Genomic DNA, 15,118 nt, shown 5'->3' on the forward strand with positions numbered 1-15,118 from the left:
GCATTAAAAAATGAAAACCATAATGTTTTTCTGAGTACATACACATAACTCTTGATTGACTCCCATGAGAATTAGCCACTGGGTAAACATGAAAACCCACCAGAGTCTCCAGCAGATGTTTCTTGGAGCACAAGCAGGCTACCCCCCCCCCCCATGCTTTTAGGCACGTAGCTGATCATGACTCTGGGTGTGGGCAGGGTGCACCTGTTCCTCACACCACTCATCTCATCTGCAGCTATGCTCCGGCCCCAGAAGGATAGGGCTGAAGTCCGGGGCAGGAGAAGAATGGAGAAAAAGCATAGGTTGGTCCAACATCAAAGATATGTTTTGACTCCTCACAGAAAGTGAAACCAGTGCCCCCTCCCCCACAAAAAAAGCAGTGAGAAAATCACTCCGGATGTGGGAAGGAATCTGTGGTTGTACTCGCAGTCTGGGTATTTGCAGGTTTGATGTTAAAGGGCAAGGAAAATGCTCCTGCAGAAGCAAAGCTCTCCCTCCCCCGCAACCTCATCACCCATATTCAGACAAAAAAAAAAGAATCTCCATGTTTTCAGCAATGAAAAAGTGATGGGATTCTCTCCTTTAAAAAAAAAGAAAAACTCATTACAATGGCCCTCAAAATAGAGGAGAAGAAGCAAGGATAAGAGTCCAGTCTCCTCAAAGCATTGCCAGGCAGAGCCTTCCTTAGGCTACTTTCAGTAGAAATAGGGAGTTTCAAAATTTCAAAATATCATTACAAAATGGTAAGGATGGATAGAGAGAGAGAGAGAGAGAGATGATAGATAGATGGGGGGGAGGGGAGGAAAAAAGACTCCTTGTGACTTTGTCAGCCCTGCACCAGCACTACAGAGGGCACACTCGGTTGGCCCCCACTGGGCTCAGCAGCCCACAGGCCATATTCCATTCCTCCTGTTCTCTGATAAAGGCCCTTTCTCTTTCTTGGATGTGGGGGCGACTACTTTTGTGAGGTCCCCCCAGTGCCACGGACACACGTGAATGAGTAAATATGGCCGAGACAAGATGAGATTTGTTTGGGAATGGGGGAGTGGGCTGTTTCTCTGGGGAGAAAAAGGCCTCGAGCACCCTCCTCCAGGGCCTTTTATTGGGTTGTAATACACAGGAATACAGGGTGGCAAGGATCAAACAGTAGATAACATTACAAAGAGATCTGAGGGCTTCAGAGTCAGTGTCTGTCAGGAAGAGAGTTGCAGAAACTTTGGGAGACATACTCATTTCCTCTCAGACCCTTATCATATGAATGAAAGCACTCTTAGCAGAGCAGATTTCACAGGTTTATCAGCAAGTCTTTGTTATGCCAGATTTTTCCCCAGGGCACACTCTGGCCAGGCAAGGAGCTGCACCTCTCCCCATCAGGTATTCAGGCTTAAGGGGATTAGAGCCAGGAAGGGCTTCTCTCAGAGAACACGGGGACTCAGGCTTTGACAAAGCTGGGGGGCGAGACTCCATTGCTCTTTGTTGCAGCCCCCCCAGTCCTTCCATGAAAGCCTCCCAGGTGATTGAGTCTGGCTTAGGTTGCCCCCCGCCATGAGGGGTCTTACCTGTCATTGACTTCCGACCAAGCTCTGGGGGCAGGGAGAGGAACTGAGGCGGTGTTTGCTACCAGAGACAAGCTTTATCTCCTGTGGCTGGCATTCCAAAGGTCGTCTCTCGCCCTTAGCCACAAGGGGTAGAGATACAATTCCTAAAATCAGGCAGTGCGGTCTACTGCACTTGGATATCTCTTTTTTCCTCTTCCTATTCTTTTCTGGCCCTCATCCTTACCCTACATCCAGAATCATGGCATAGTCACACTGGCCTTCTTGGAAAACAGTAGGGAAAACACCGTCTTGAAAAATAGTGATATCCCATCCCTGAATAAAAAAAGAAACTTCACACCTGTCCAGCAGCCATCAGTGTATCCATTCATTTACCTCTGAATTTAGTAAACTTATAATGAAAACCTACACCATGTTTGGCACTGTGCTAGGTACCAGGGACAGAGCGATGGTAGATAACGGGCAATCCCTACCATGAAGTTGTCCGGAGTCTGTGTGGGTAGACGGGCTCTTAAACAGACTTATAAAAAACAGTGTGGAGGTGTAATGACAGGAATGTGGACGTGGCGTTGTGGGAGCACGGAGGAGGCAGCGCCCTGACCTTGGGGTGGGGGTGGCTGAGAGGCCTTTCCTGCACAGGGGGGTAACCAGGCTGAGGCTTAAAGAGTCAGTACACAGTAAGCACAGAAGTATTATTTGCTTTACTGTGTATTTTACAAATTTTGCACATTTTAGGATGAGAAAAGATATATTCTATACAAACTAGACAACACTGAGGCTGCAGAAAGAAATGTCAGCATATCTTTGAATACTCTGCTGAAATTAAGCTTCTTTTCCAAATTGTTTCTACGTTGATCAGAAGTGTGAAATGCAAGGACTATATGTGTTTGCTGAGTTTTCCTTCCTGACGAGAAATATAACAGTTGTGATGCTGAAGTGCTTACTCAGTGCTAACACAGTTCAGCCGGGCTTATTTTAACTGAAGTTAGAGCCTTTCTTCTAGGAAGGGAACCAGGAGTGCTGTGTTCATGTGCCATAATATTTGCCAATATTAAACACCCCCATATTACAAGAAGATAACTTCTGTCTGCAATAAAACCTAACCCAAAATAAATCGCGGTACCTTATAATGGAGTTTCACCCTGCAGCTAAAGAAATAAGAATGAATCCATATCATGTACTCCTAACTGCATTTCTGTATTGGAAACTCTTATGTAGTGCTACTTCATAGAAATGGATAGACCTTAACTGAAAATGGGTTGTTTATTTTTAGGCCCAGACATTATTAACAGGTAAAATTTATTTTATGTATTACCAGAACTAAACTTAAAAACTATATAATGGAAGAAAAAACATAAAAACTGACACTTGTAAAGTCATCATCTTGAAAAAATGTTGTCTGGATATAGCATGGAGAGTATAGATTTTTAGGAGATTACTTTCTTATCTAAATTTAAAGATGAGAAATGTTACTTAATTCCCCATATTTCCTGCCCCACAGCCCTTGCTTGCTCTGTTTATGGTTTCCCATCTAGAGCATTGGTCCCTCTCCCCGACGTCCATGTTCATTGCCTCTAATGCAATTCCTCATGGAGGCTGAGATATATTCCCAGTGTTCTAAAAGTCTTTCTGTCTGAGGCCAGAACACTGTGGCCCACAGACTGGGTGGGCCCAGCACCAATTTCCGTGTAGACTGAACTAAGAATAGTTTGTACAGATGAAGATTTGTAACCTATTTGAAAATAGGGAAAGGGAACACTAAGTTGTAACCCCAAATTAAGCAAAATTTTTCTCTCAAAAAAAAATCCAGTCTGTGCATGGAATAGTCCAGCATTCTAAAAATTGTACTCACTTATTGTATTTTTAATGTTATCATCAGAATGCTGTAGAAATTTATTTCCTCTCTTGTATGCAGGGTGGTGAAAATAGATTTATAGTTGAGTATATGAAACACAAGAGTTTATTCTTGTATTAGTACTTATTATTATATTACTTTTCATACAAACAGCTGTAAACCTGCTTTTGCCCACCCTGTATATGCCAATGGAATATTAATCCGTTATAAGGTGATGCCCCTATGTCCACAAAAAACATTGACCAATCTCTGCAATAAGAGGAGAGTGACAAGAAGCCCATCTTTTTTTTTAAGACCAAAAAATTTCTTCAACTTTACTCAAAGGATTTGTTTTCCAGATCAGCTTCTTTCCCTCACCATTCATCTCCATGCCTGGCATACACTCCCTCTCTGTACCCTACCAGCATGTTCTCCAGTAAAATAAAGGGGCAAATCTCTCTACAAATTAGGGAACAAATTGGCTATTTTACTCTCTGTGAGAAATGGTACAGAATAAAGAATACAGATCTATCCCTAGTTCTTCTTTCTAAGCAATAGCCTTCTCTTTAGCTTCCAGATTTCCTAGTGACTTCCCACAAAAATAAATAATTGATGTACACTCTATAAGCATGTGAGCAAATGGTAACATTTTGGCCTTTATCTTAAATAACTTTTCTGCTGCAACATTATTTTCTCGGTCCGCATGGACATAGTTAATGATCCAGATACCCTGCAAGGTCAGCAGTTATTCCTTCCAAAATTGCTTGGAAGTCAATGGGACACAGCCGTAAGTTCACAGACAACAAAAAGCAATAAGAGAAATAAATCAAAAACCTACTCCCTCCTGTTTAACGGTGGAGCAAAAGCAAGAAGGCAACGCCCACAACCGACTCTGCATCATCTTTTAGTTCTTCCAGCCACAATGTGAATTTTCTTCCTATCAGTCATGTCAACAACAATTTAATTAAAATTTTGTTTAAAGGGAAAGGTGAAAAGTTGTGCATTTGTATCTGAACTTTTTAGAGTTTCTCAAAATATCCTTCCTCTAGTAAATGAACTATTTTTTTAAAGTATCCCTCATCCAGATATAATTTAAGGTTAGCACATAAGCTTCTGTCTTTAATAGCTCTAAACTTTCAGGATCTCTTACGAACCAAATAATGCTAATACCTGTTTACGTAAAGGTTTCTCTATCCCTGCACAGTTAATCCATGTGAGTGCTATACATGTAGTAAGACCTGAGTGAATATTTTTCTGTGAATGGACAGGCTGCACTAGATTATTCATTTTTCACCATCCAGGTGACTAGTCTTGCAGGAGTGGTATTTAGGTATTTCTTAGCAATAAATGCTAATATCCCATTCATTTTTTCAAGCTGGTGTTCCAGTATATTCCTTCTCTCTGCCTCATGTTATTATGTGGATTTTTGGCTGCCTGTGTCTGTTTTCTATCATTGTATAACAAATTACCACACACCTAGCAGCTCAAAACAACACACATTTACTTCCCCAGTTTCCTTGGGTCAGAGATCAAGCACAGCATGACTCGACTCTCAGCTCAGGGTTTCATGGGCCGAAATCAGAGTGCTGGCCGGGTCTGCAGCTCTCATCTGGTGCTCAAGGCCCTCTTCCAGGAGGACAGGCTGTTGGCAGAATTCATTGTCTTGTGGTGGAAGGATCGAGGCCCCCTTCCTTGCTGACAGTCAGGGTACTACCCTCATTCCTAGAGACCACCCACAGTCCTTTCCACGTAACTCCACAGGCTATCCAGAGCATGTGCGTTCTCTGCTTCTTCCAGGCCAGCCAGAGTGTTTCTGTGACTTCCTCCTCTATGACCAGCCAGAGAAAACTCTTCTTTTTTAAAGAATTCATGTAATTAGGTCAGGCCCACCCAGATACTCTCCCTGCCTTAAGGACAGCTGATTCAGGACCTTAGTGTATCTACAAAATCCCATCACAGCAGTTCCCAGACTCATGTTTGGTTTAATAACTGAGAGAAGGTGAACACTGTGGGCCAGAAATCCAGGGGGCCAGGCTGGGTCGGCATTTAGGGCCCCGTCTATCACACTGATAAGACCATTAACTTTTCCGTTTTCCAGATAATGACATATAGAACATTGGATAAAAAAATAAATTTAAAGTAAAAATCTCGATCCAAGAAATAGATGCCCCAAAGGAGAAGTATTTAACGAACTATAGAAATGGTCCCTGAGAGTATAGTCTTCCAAAGGAGAAGTATTTAACACAGAAGGATAGAAGGGGTCTCTCCAGTCAAGGAGTCAGACGGGAGAGCAGGAAGGTTTCTTTTGTTAGAGAAATAAAGTAGCACATGAAAACCCTTGAAGCATAATTATCTTTGTATTGCTCCAAATGGTTTTGACACTCGTTTTCATTCCTTATGCCAAACGCTTCTAGTCGTGTATTTAGAATACAGAAAAGTTCATTGGTAGAATTCAGCATTCCCAGCAATTCCCTGTGGGGAAGTTGGTGGTGGTGGCAGAGACCCACTGAAGTCTTCCACGGAGTGACTCGGCAGTGGGAGCCCGCTCCGCTCTGGGCACCTGGACCTGGGAGAAATTGTTTTCCCTCAGTCAGAGCAAACTTCTGCTCTTCCTTTAATTGCTTTTATTTCTGAGATCCTAAAAATTCAGGGTTTTGGTTTCTTCTTAGTACATTTAATTTTAGAGAGTGCCAGAAGCTTTATCTGATCAATCTGCTGTCACTGTCCAACCTGCAAAGTGAACACCTGGAGTCTTGTTTCCAGAAATCGGGATGTGACATCCATCAGCTTCCTTCCGCGTCCCCTGCTTCTGAATTATACCAGGAAGCTATGCAAACTGAGCCCTTTTACTCTCACAGTTTAGAAAAGTGCTTCATCTTTAAATGCCCCAGTCAGTTGGAGAAGAGTGGTACATACAGAGAAATGCCTTCAAGCATCCTCAGCCCTATCTGACAGGTGCCAAAGCAAGGCTGATGACCTTGTCTGAGTGGCCTGCCAAGCTACATCCTTGGGAGCGTGCCAATCGGCCCAGTGCCAGGCATCAGAGCAATGAAGAGATGTGAAAAGGGTGCAGCCATTCCACAGCCTGGCTCCCTGGTCTCCAGGCCCTGAGGACAGGGATGGGAGAATGGCCCCGCCCACATTACCACACCTGTGATACTGCAGGGAAGCCACTCCTGGTGTCACCTTGATTTACTCCTCATCCAGGTTTGGTTGACATTTGTTGTTGTTATTGGTCACTCATTTACCATTCAACAAATATGGGCTGAGATTTACTGTGTGCCTAGCATTATGCTAGACCATGGTGGGGAAAGCGTGCTGATATCCCTTAGTGTACAAACTTAGTGTTAGAAAATCCTTAAGTTTAGAATCTAATGAATGTGTTCTATGATTATAAAGCTTCTGATTTTGTGATATCAAGTGGTAGATAAACCCTGAAACTTTACTATATAAACTTGTATCTAGCATTTTAGTTCCCACAGCAAAAGTTCATTTTCTAAAGAAAAAAATTACTTCTTAGGTAGAGTGTTTAAAAGAAATCAAATGCAGAAATGGATATGCATATGTAGCTATTGAAATAAATGAAGTCTGTGGCTATTTTTATTCATTTGCAGTGTTGGGCCAGGACTTCTGCTCTACCTCTGACAAGTTCTGTTTGTTCCGATAAGGAGAGCAATATTAAGTGTCTTCCCTTGGATAAATACCAGATAAAATCTCATAGTTGAGAACTTAACGACATCTAACTTCGAGATATTAGCCAAGAGCCATAATAAACAGAGTCCCTGTCCTACAATGTCTGTCAAGCCTTGTCACCAAAAGGCAAGCATGTGGACAATACTGGCTACAAAGCCAGTAATGATAGGAGTTCCAAGCAGCTTAGCCTCTCAGGAAGATAATGAACTTCAACGTAAGAAGAAGTATGATGCAATTTATTTGTCAAATTTGACACTGCACAATAACTGATACTGCATTGTGGAGAAGGATAAGCTGTGGAAAAACTACATGACCAAACGGAATCAGAATCTACTCTGAACACGGTCATAATAATTTTTTCTCATTTATTATTCTGGGAGTGTTCAGTCAGTGACGGACAAGGGCTCGATTAGAATCAGTGCTTCAGCCTGTGTTTCTCCAGAAAGCAGGCTCCACAACAAGGCTTGTCTGGAAGCTATTTATTTGGATACTGAATCTGTAGCAGAACTGGAACAAGAAAAGAAAATCAACAGGTAATGCAGGAACTGCTAGGGTACTGATCCGGTTGATCTTCCCTGCATTGGTCAAGGGTGGCCTGCGCTTATGCTTAGGGGTCGCACATGTAAGAGTGTTGGGTAGGCTCCGTGTATTCACCTGAGGCATCAGAGGCGTGCAGCAAGGACCTGAGGCCCACTGCTGTCTGGTTGTAGCTGCGTAGAGCTGGCCAAAGTCTGCATTGTGACAGTCACTTCTACAGGGCTGGAGAGAGGTGGAGCCAAGATTCTGAAAAGGCACAAAGCAAGATCAATAATAACATTACCTACTGTGTATCTTGGCTTTCTGCCCTGGAGATTTCCTCAGCAGTATTTTCTGCTAGCTTTTAAAGTTTTTTTTCCTACAAAAGATTGACCTCCCATATTCTAGATCTCGATAACCTGTACTGCAGATTAGCCATCCAGTGACCTGTTCTTCCCAAATGCTAGCCCATCTCCTGGACAGTGTTCCATGTACTAGCAAACTAGGCCATAGCTATTTTCTGAGTGGGTGTGTATTTTTTATTTCCCATCATATTATTTACTCTCATTACACAAAGATGATTAATTACATATTTAAGCAGAACAGGGTGAGTGCAGAAAAACTAACACCTCCAAGCTGATTGTTGTTTGCCCACTCTTTGATGTTAGCCAGATGGGCATGAGATGCAGGGCACTGAGATCAGCGGCTACGAAGGAGAAGTGGAAGACAGTCCTCATGGTTGCCAGCCCTGTGGATGCTCTTCCCTCGAAATGTGGCATCTGGCATCTAGGATTGTGGTCATCTGCTCAAGTCATGGTAGACAAAGAATAGTAAAGGTACTGTGGGAAACCATGCTCAATGCATCCACTGAGCTGCTTTAGAACATGAGGCAAAGGGAAAGAGTCTAGGGATTTCACATAGTGTGTGGCATACACTAGGCACCCTGTTCCATTCCCCAGGCATTATTAAACACCCAGTTTGAACAAGGCATTATGCAAATGAGGAATAGAAAGCTGAACAAGATATAATGCATGTCTCCAAGTTGCTCATAATTTAGCAATGTGGTTCTTAAGCTTCTCTCACCATGTATCTTCAGGAGAATCTGCTGAAAGCCACTGACCCTTTTCCCTGAAAACACACATGACTGTTAACATAAAATGTAGCTTATCATTTCAAAGACCTTCCTATCCCCTGAAGTCTAACCAAAGGTTTACCTAGAAAATGGAGGGAACAACCTATTGATTAGTAACTGTGGGAAATGCAGAGTGGCACAAACGGCCTGTAGACATGTGATGGTGTCTGGGAGCGACAAAGAGGGAAGGTAATTCCACCTGAGGGCTCAGAGTGGGCGTCCTTGGGAGCGGGTATGTGCTCATGCGATGCCTTGGAGACAGTGTACTGAAGGGTGTAGCTGATGAATGGTGTGAACGGAGTCAAGGCACATACAAGGCAGCCACGGGAATATTCTGGAATTGTACGCAGCCCAGTGTGGCTGGAGCACAGGTCTCAGAGAAGTCAGAGATCAGGATATAAGGCTAAAGATTCGGAGACTCAAGTCCAAGCATTGGTTTTCATGTGTGGAAGCTTGGATTTTCCTCAGTAGGCAGTGGAGAATGGTACAACCAGAGCTAAGCCTTAAAATATTTCTCAGGAGAGAAGGAAAAGGGCAGAAACTGGAGATGAGTGATGAGGCTTACTGTAAAAATTTTAAGTAAAAGTCAGTAAAAGCCCAAACTAAGGGCTAGAATACAGGAAGTAGTAAGAGCACAGTGAAGGAACCTTATAGACTTATCCAGTAAAGTCTAAAATTACTGCCCAGAGGGAGACAAGATATTACATTTCCCTGCTTCTAAAGATTTTAAATATATTCTGAACAAAGTTAAACACTGGCAGTGAGAAATTAGTTATTGTTCAGATTATTCTTTTCATTTACCTTCTCATTATTTTTACAATCCTTGGTACAATACCTTGAAAAATAATAAACTTAATAAGTGCTCATTCAATTGAATTTTTTTAAATTTAATTTCTAGTATGACAGCTATTTGAGCCAACAATTATTATACCTCATTTTGAATAATGATGAAACTCTACAAATAAATTTAAGCAACACTGAATAATTTTTCCTAGTAGACAACAGATGTACTGCCAGAGCCTTTAAGAACTAGCATGAGATTGGATTTGATTTTACACCAAAAATATGTTATAGACCTTTTCTAGAAATTCTATCTATTATTTCATCATCTACATTAACCAGGAAATTGAAGTGAAATTAAAATGTTCTCCTTGAGAGAGATGGTGCATCTCTGCTAGGATCCTTAGCAAAGACAGTGGCCTTGGTGATAAAGGCATACTTTGGGAGCAAGGAAGATGTTGAGTTTGGACGCAAAAGGTAATTTGGTGAGCTACTCAGATGTTTAGATTCATATTTTAAAAGGTATGACTCACTAGGGGTTATCAAATATGAAAATTGTGCTTTTTATTAACATTTCCTTTCCAAACTCAGCCTGGGTTAATGGGTGATGGCAAGATCATCAACATAATCACATCAAAATACATTGGTTGACTCTGGCAAAGCATACTATGTAACTGAGTTCTTCTCCCACCCAAGCTTTTTAAACACTGTTTTGTTGTGATAAAAGACCTGATTGCATGAAAAAAAAAGAAAGAAAAACTTCACTTGAGACTATCTTAACAACTGGCTAATTTGCACATGGATTTCTTGACCACAGTGTTCCTGGGAGTCTCCCGGCACCTCTTAAATAAATTCCTCTGTGTCGAATGAGCATCCATTTCCTGTTCTTCCTGTCCCTTGTCTAACATCGTCCTTGAAGTCATGCTCCATAGCAGTGGTTCTCAGACTTCACTGTCTTTTAGAATCCTCTAAGGAGGTGCTTAACCTAGGGATGCCCTGGCCACACCCCAGGCTTATGGAATTAGACCCACTCATTGAGCTAAAAGATCACTTCTGTCTTTCTCCACTGGACTGGCTGTCTGTAGATGGGAGGCAGAATTAGCGTACATGGTGGTTTGAAAATGAAACTAAGCATTAAAATATACAGGTTGCATTTTCTCAATCTTTCTATTTGCTTACTAAAAATTGGAAAGTGTAAAATAATAGGCAACAGAAAAGTTTACTTAGTTACAGACCCTACTTTCCAGGAAGCGCCCCCTCCCCTGCACACACTCCTCTGGCCCAGTCGAGTCAATACAAGATCTCATTGTACCATCTGCATTCATTGCATGGCAGATGCATTGCCTGCCATCTGCATTGTACCATCTGCATTCGCTACTCTGTGCTACTGCCTGCTTGATTGCCTTCTTGGAGTTTCCCCTCCCCCGAAAACATGTATTCTTATCCTTCTGTGATTCAGAAACCTCCTCCTCCCAAGTTTCCAGCCCACTACAGCATCCCTGTAGTTTGAGCTCCAGTAGTTCTTTTATTTAAATCTGCACTGTGAATGTGGGCTTTTTATAATATAGTGTCTTATCTTAATCTTCAGTTCCGCCCTCTGAGAGTCTCTTCCATTTTCTTAAATGACCTGTAACATCAAGAATAGTTTATTATAGAATCTTTAAAATTACTGGTTGGATTTAATTTCTTTTGAAAATGTTTTTGTAATCTCATTTGTCATTTCCTTTCCCAACTCTGTATGTAGAAGCATATGGTAGTGTTTCTCCATATGTTAATGCCTATATGCACAATACAAGTGTGGTGAGTAGTGATACATGGAAAAACCCTTTTTTTCTCATGAGCTGAGCCTCTCTGAATTTCAAGATACGTACTTGATCTGAAAGTCAACTAAAATACTCATCACTGTGATATAATCTCTCATAGATTCATAATATGTTATATTCATTAAGAGGAAAACAAACCTGAAATTTTTAAAGAAAGATTGTATTTTTATTACTGACACAGTGAAACAAACAATGAAAGAATTAGAGGGGAGAAAGTTTTATAATTTCATCTGAATGTGGCAGTAAATTTTAATTTCTGTTTTCTCTCAAAAATAAGAATTTCTAAGATGCATATAGTGCTTTAGAGTTTAATGTTTTCCATGTAAAATTTTTTGTTCCTCAGAACACCTGTAAGATTAAAAAAGGGAATATTATTATTCCCATTATACAAATAAAGAAAAACTTGAATTTAAGCCTATTATCAATGAGCCCATTTTTTTTTGTATAAGAGAAAATGGATTATTATAGTGGCATGCTCAGTGTGCTTGTTTGCTAAATATTTCTGCTTCCGACCACCTGGAAGCTCTGTGTGGTCAGACAGCACCTATCTCCCCGTGCTAATTCCAGACCCAGCACAGCGCTGCCACATAATAAGGGCTAAATAAATGCTTGTTTTATGAATGAAGTTTTTTGTCTCTGGTATGGAAGGCTAAGAAAGACAGCTAGTTATCGGCTTAAGATGGCAAGTCTGAAGGTGCAACCTGGAGTCACTCTGACACTCACAAGGGGATAGGTCTCTCTCCCTCCCTCCTCTCACCCCACCCTGTGGCTGCCTGGCCCAGGGGGGAAGCTCCTTAAAAGCATTTTTACTTAGTTTATTTGGCACATAGAATCCTGAAAGGAAGCTCCATTTGTGAGCTATCACTGGAAAAAGACAGTGATTATCTGTGTGTTCATCTTTTAGTGGCAAGGACATTGAAACTTCATTGGGTAACTAGAAGAATGAATCACCATAATTAACTTTTCTCCAAGCCAACAAAATTTTCAGAATATACGATGTAAACAAACACCACTGGGTACTTCAAACCCACAACATAAACTAATCAGAAATGCCACCTGAACTTGGTTCTCCTATTCTGAAGAGCGTGGTGACAATGGAAATTTCATCTAGAAATTGCCTTGAAGGTCAGGAACCAGGTCTAGGGAGGAGAGAATTGGGTGAGTTTTCAGGAGACACGACACATCCTGAGTCCTTTACTCTAGGATTTGATGAGTAAGTCAAGTCTGCCTTTATCTGCATGTTTCAGTAACGGGAAAACAGGTCATAGCAACGACTCGGCCGCCAGTCCCATCACTTGCAGCATAAGTAGCAAAGGCGGGTATGGGTTGAGAGGATGCATAGATGGATCCACGCACACACACACACACACACCACACAGTGCACACACCACACAGTGCACACACTGCCGGAGGATCTGTGTCCCCAAAGGCATATGCAGTCCCTTGGGCATGTCAACAAATTATCTTCAATTCCCAACCCAACTACAATTTCCTTTTTGCATAATTAAGAAAACATTAAAATGCAATGACCTTCTTATAAAAATCTCAAACCCCTCAAAAACAATATATATACATAATTACATAAATCATGCTTGAACCATAGAAATTAATTGATAATTACCAGCTTCTTGAAACACACCTCACAACCTAATAAAACATAGCAGGCTGTCTTGATGTGAGAGGAATAAAAATGATTGGTTTTGAGCACTGCTTCTCATACTTTAATGTGAAAATAAACTGGGGATGTTGTTAAAAGGCAGGTTCTGATGCTCCAGGTCTGAGTGGGGGGCCTGAGCGTCTGCCTGCCTAGCAGACCCAGTGCCCTGCAGCTCCATGTATGGAACCAGCCACAGCAGCGTCACCAGGGAACCATTTTCCGACCTGGGAGGTGGTTCCAATGTGCCACCACAGTTGTCAACCACTCTTCCAAAATGACAGAAAGGAAATCACTGTAGGATGACTGTTCATTGACCTTCCCTAGTGGCAAGCCGTCTGAAAGCCTTCCAGAGGCTTATGAATACGTGGTTAGCAGAGTCACCTGGAAAGCTTTGTCAAACCCTTGCCCACCCTCCTAGATTTTGGACTCAGGGAGTGGTGGAGTCTGGGCTTGGAGATTTTGAAAGGTTCTCTATGTTCCTTAGGAAAAGGACATCATGCGTAGATTCACTGACCTGGGCCCAGACTCTGTGATGTGGCCCAGAGAAGGCTGGCCCTGTACTAATTCATGAGATGGGCTAAATCCTAAAGTTATCTTTTGATATTCATGTACTTTCTATACCCTCTCCTTTATATTTTACCCTATTTATGTGATTCTACTACTTGTAATAAAGTTTATGACACCAGTCATTTCTATTAGTTATAAATGAGTTTGGCATTTTTGCAATTTCCCCAGAGACACTTGGATTTAAGGCATCTCTAACTATGAACTGAGACTCCATCTCCTATTATAATGATGCAACATATCAGAAGCATGGCTTGAGATTCGAAAACTCTACCCGTGTGGAATCCCCCCTCCCCCTCCCCCACCACAACCCCCCCAGGCCCTTTTCAATAAGAGATTTCTTGGATTTAAGACAAACTATTCAAGTTTTGTCTATTTCGATTTATAAAGACAAGCTACTGTGAGGTATTAATAATTAATGTATGCAATTAACACTAATATCATTTTTAAGATTCTATGACATACTAAATTCCACTTTTAAGAACACCTTTTATTTACTTTTGATGTGGTGAATGTTAACTAAGTAATTTCACTGTGTAAACTGTTGCCCTTTCTAGTATATCACTGCAAAGTGTATACAGTTATGTGGATGAGGAAACTCCATTTCCTATCACCTGTAACTAATAGCAGGTGCTTTATGATGGACACTTAACAGCTTGAGAACTATTTAGTAAAATGTGCGTAGTGCCATCTAGTGGTATATCATTACTGTTGCAAACCTAGATGTCCTTTGCTAAAATGATTGGTAACTCAACCATAGGCAACATATTTGTACAACTGTCAGACTTCACAACAGACCTCTTAATAACTTCCTAATGTCTCTCAACTCAGCACATTTCTTAGTGTTCCTATTTAACTTAGCAAAGGAACTGTGATGCTTATCTTTCTCAATAATAATTAGTAGATGTTGAATTATGCTCATTATGCACTAAATACTGTGTGATGTGCTTTACATTGATTACTACATTTGATCCCCAAAATTGCCCTGTAAGAGAGGAGTCATTATTGTCCTCATTTTACAGATGAGGCAACTGAAATTTACAGAAGGAAGTTAAGTGACTTGCTCGAGGTCATAGCTATGGAAGGAAATCAGTAGAAACCCAGCTGACTGCCTGGGAGATACAGTATCCTGCACTGTGATCTGCACCTCCCAAAGTAGTTACCAGTTTTAAAAAGTTTCCAAGAAACCGTTATGAAAGAGGGCCTTCCTCACCAGGTCTCTATCAAATACAGTAAAGCCGATTCAAACTCTGCCAACCCAGAATTTATGACAACTAACCTGAATAATATCTGCTTTCGTGGATGAGATGTGGTTTGTGCCTCTTCTGTAGAACTCACATAATATATGCACAAAGTTACATGTTAATTAGTTTATTGAATTTGGAAGACTGGGCTAAAATTTAGGTTTGGATTCACAAATAGTGTAAATTAGTAATAGCATAGTGGCTATAGATCAGAGGGTGTTCAATTATTTTCACATGAATAGCTATCATTTATTTTAACATGAATAGCTATCATTCACTGAGCACCTATGATGTGCGGAGCCCTGTGGTCAGTTCTTGT

At 41.3% G+C, this 15,118-nt stretch overlaps 1 protein-coding gene across 8 annotated transcripts in view; it reads left to right on the forward strand.

Annotated features, from left to right (window-relative positions):
* DTNA (dystrobrevin alpha) overlaps window positions 1–15,118 on the forward strand; it is a 197,861-nt gene that overhangs the window by 84,169 nt on the left and 98,574 nt on the right. The gene's annotated exons all lie outside the window — the stretch shown is intronic.

Source organism: Artibeus jamaicensis, unplaced genomic scaffold, assembly GCF_021234435.1.
Source record: "Artibeus jamaicensis isolate MK-2021 breed Jamaican fruit bat unplaced genomic scaffold, CSHL_Jam_final contig_354, whole genome shotgun sequence".
Classification (NCBI taxonomy): Eukaryota; Metazoa; Chordata; class Mammalia; order Chiroptera; family Phyllostomidae; genus Artibeus; species Artibeus jamaicensis.